Genomic DNA, 3,334 nt, shown 5'->3' with positions numbered 1-3,334 from the left:
AGTACATTTCCTATCAAGCATTGTTACCTCCTCCTTTGTTTTCCCCCCACCATTGCTTCCCTTTCACCTCCGCAAGTACACTCCTCACACCCACAAGCCTCACCCAATGTCCCCAGCCTAAATTATAAAGTTCGTTTTTCAAAATATTGTCTTGTGCATCTATTGTTATACAATGGGTCAAACTGTATTCCTATTTAAGCATGTTGTTTTTTCCATTTCCCTCCCCAAATTAGAGAAGTGTATATACAAGATGCAGATGCACCAACATCAAATAAATTGAAAACGGGGGTTATACTGTTGGGGAGGAACATATAAAAAAATCACATCTTACATTATAAATATGTGAGAAACAACAGCAAAAAAGAAAAACCACTTCTGTCTCTATCTTGGGGGTCATTTAGCTTAACATCAACTTATCTATCATATACACATAGCTTTTTCAACTTTTCTGCTTATCCCAGACATATACTAGTTATTGCAAATAAGGGATACCATGGGAGCTATGTTTCTTTGGACTTGGCTTACATCAGTTAATATAATTTTTTTCCAAGTCTTTCCATTTCCTAACAAATTGGGCAATGTCATTCTTTCTGACGGAGGCATAGAATTAATATATATACATATATATATATATATATGTATATATATGTAATATGTGTGTGTGTGTGTGTGTACACATATACACACAGAACATTTTCCTTTTTTGTTTTTTAGAGCAACTTAGTTTTCCACCTTCATCATTTTTTCAAATGTTTTTCTTGTGATTAAGTGGTTACATAATTTCCCAAATTTCACAATATTGTGGGATAGTGATGCTTAGTTAAAGTCACAAACACATTGTAACTTTGATGGAGCAAATTGTCTATCATGGTCCACAACATTTATGAGTTCTCTGAGCTTTGAAATAGAGTTATTTCTTCCATATGTATACTTCTTTTGTTTTGAAATATGTACATTTCTTTTGTTTTGCAGAGCATCAGCTGTTCCCTCTTTCCCACTTGTTCCCTCCTTCCCTTCAGTGACATTGAGTTGCTTATTTCATTTTGGTCAATGTCCATTGCAGCTGATGGATCCAGCTGTTGTATGTTTTTCCCTGATTCCCTCTAGTTCTGTGTCATCTTCCTGGTTTCACTTCAGTGTGCACATTTGATCAGCAGAATGGGGTTATTTAGTAGTGATTCAATCAGATGAGTGGAAGTCCTTGGTTTCTTAAGTGTTGTTAATTTTGTCATATTACCTTACATTTTGGATTTAAAATCCACTTATCACGGAGACCATGTGCTGTTTGTCTCTTTGCTTTTGGCTTACCTCACTCAACATGATTTCTTGTAGGTTGATTGATTTCCCTGCTAATGCCATTATTTTGTCCTTTCTAATGACTGGAAAATATTCCGTTGTGTATAGTTACCACAGTTTTTGGATCCATTCATCTCTGGTGGGATATATGGGTTGTTTTCATATCCTAGCTACTGTGAACAGTGCTGCGATAAACATGGAGGTGCATCTGTCCTTGAATATTGGTACCTGTTGTTCAGGATAGATGCCTAGAAGTGGTATGAGTGGGCCATAAGGAGCGTCAATATTTAGCTTTCTGAGGACTCACCAGACTGATTTCCAAAGTGGTTGTGTAAGTGTACATTCACACACACACACACACACACACACACACACACACACACACACACACACAGAATGTTTTCTTGACCCATTCTTCTACTGAGGGGCATCGGGGTTGGTTCCATATCTTAGCTATGGCAAATAATGCTACAATAAGCATTGCTGTGGTGGTTGTTTTAGTATGGACTTGTTTGTGATCATTTGGATGAATGCCCAAAAGTGGGATTGCTGTGTAATAGGGGAGCTCTATGTGGAGTCTTTTGAGGAACCTCCAAACTGCTTTCCAAAGTGGATGAACAAGTGTACACTCACACCAAGAATGCAATAGGCTTCCTTTCTGGCCACATCCATTCCAGCATCTGTTGTTTTAAAAATATGGAACGATTCACTAAGTTGCATGTCATCCTTGTGCAGGGACCATGCTAATCTTCTCTGTATGTTCCAATTTTAGTGTATGTGCAGCCAAATTGAGCACAGAACATTTTTTTATATGTAAAGTGTAATTGATTTTCTTAAACTACACAATTCAACAAAAATAAGTTAAAAAGAATTGTGAAATTTTAGAAACATGTATTTCTTACATAAGCACACATTTAAGAATAAAGTCAAGATTGACATGCCAAAAACAAAATAATTCCAGATATTTGTTGTTCATGAGATGTATAGGAAGAAGAATTCAATTATTCTACACAAGGCACCTGTCATAATGATCATTGCAGCAAATGTTAAGGTTTGTTAAAAGTTTTAATGTTTTAAATATGTTTCATTTTGGGATTTGCTTATATATGGCAAAATCAAGACTGTTTGCAGGTCATAAAATTTTTCGATAAAGTATATAATTTTTCTGGTAGTATGTACTAGTAAGTATGTACATTTCATAGTTTATAGAAACTTTACTAATAATAAGTTGCAAAGACTGTGTAAAGAAGCAGAGTGAAGAGGTAAAATTTTAAGTACACAGTTTCTGTTAAAACTTTAGGGCTCCCTTACGTTATATGTTTGTGATGAACAAATAATGATTTAAGCCACATACAAATGGTGAGATGAACTATAAATAGTAATCTTAGTGGGTAAATTTAAAAGCTAATCATAGCTTTATCCAGATTTAAATGTATAAGAATATGAGAGAATAGTAAAATCAACTGTGTACACTTCAAATACTGAAAACCCTGGTAATTGTTTTCTTTTTTATTTTAGTAATCATTAATATTTAATTATTGTTTTCTTTATTTATAGCATTTTTTCCTTGTTGTAATATAATACAAATTTTTGTGAGTAGTGATTAAGAGGTACTTTGAGAATATTATTGGGATGGCCATAGCATATTTTATAGGTGCATGTGAATGTACAAAGAGCAAAAGTAAAAACAAAATACTGATTAAAAATTTTATCAAGTAGAGCCTGAATCAGGAGTGTTGATAAATGTCCACACCTAAATCTTAACCCTAAGCTGAAGTAGTGTTATTACAGAATTGAGGCTACAAAATTGTTTTGTTTTGTTATGTTTTGTTTTTTTTTTTTGCTTTGGTTTTGTTGGTTGTGGGGCTTGAACTCTGGGTCTTGGGTACTGTCCCTCAGCTCTTCAGCTCAAGGCTAGCGCTATCACTTGATCCACAACACCACTTTCACATTTTTCTGCTTATGTCGTGCTGAGGCATGAAATCCAGGACCTCATGCATGCAAGGCAAGCACTCTACCACTGAGCCACCTTCACAGC

The 3,334-nt window shown here is 35.0% G+C and overlaps 1 non-coding gene across 1 annotated transcript; it reads right to left on the bottom strand.

Annotated features, from left to right (window-relative positions):
* Window positions 1–1,986: 1,986 nt before the first annotated feature.
* LOC122128139 lies at window positions 1,987–2,092 on the bottom strand. The gene has a single exon (XR_006151378.1). It is a non-coding gene; the product is annotated as a U6 spliceosomal RNA (small nuclear RNA).
* Between the last annotated feature and the right edge of the window lie 1,242 nt (window positions 2,093–3,334).

Source organism: Dipodomys spectabilis, unplaced genomic scaffold, assembly GCF_019054845.1.
Source record: "Dipodomys spectabilis isolate Male_0828 unplaced genomic scaffold, ASM1905484v1 ptg000323l, whole genome shotgun sequence".
NCBI lineage: Eukaryota > Metazoa > Chordata > Mammalia > Rodentia > Heteromyidae > Dipodomys > Dipodomys spectabilis.
This window is presented reverse-complemented; position numbering and strand designations above follow the sequence as displayed.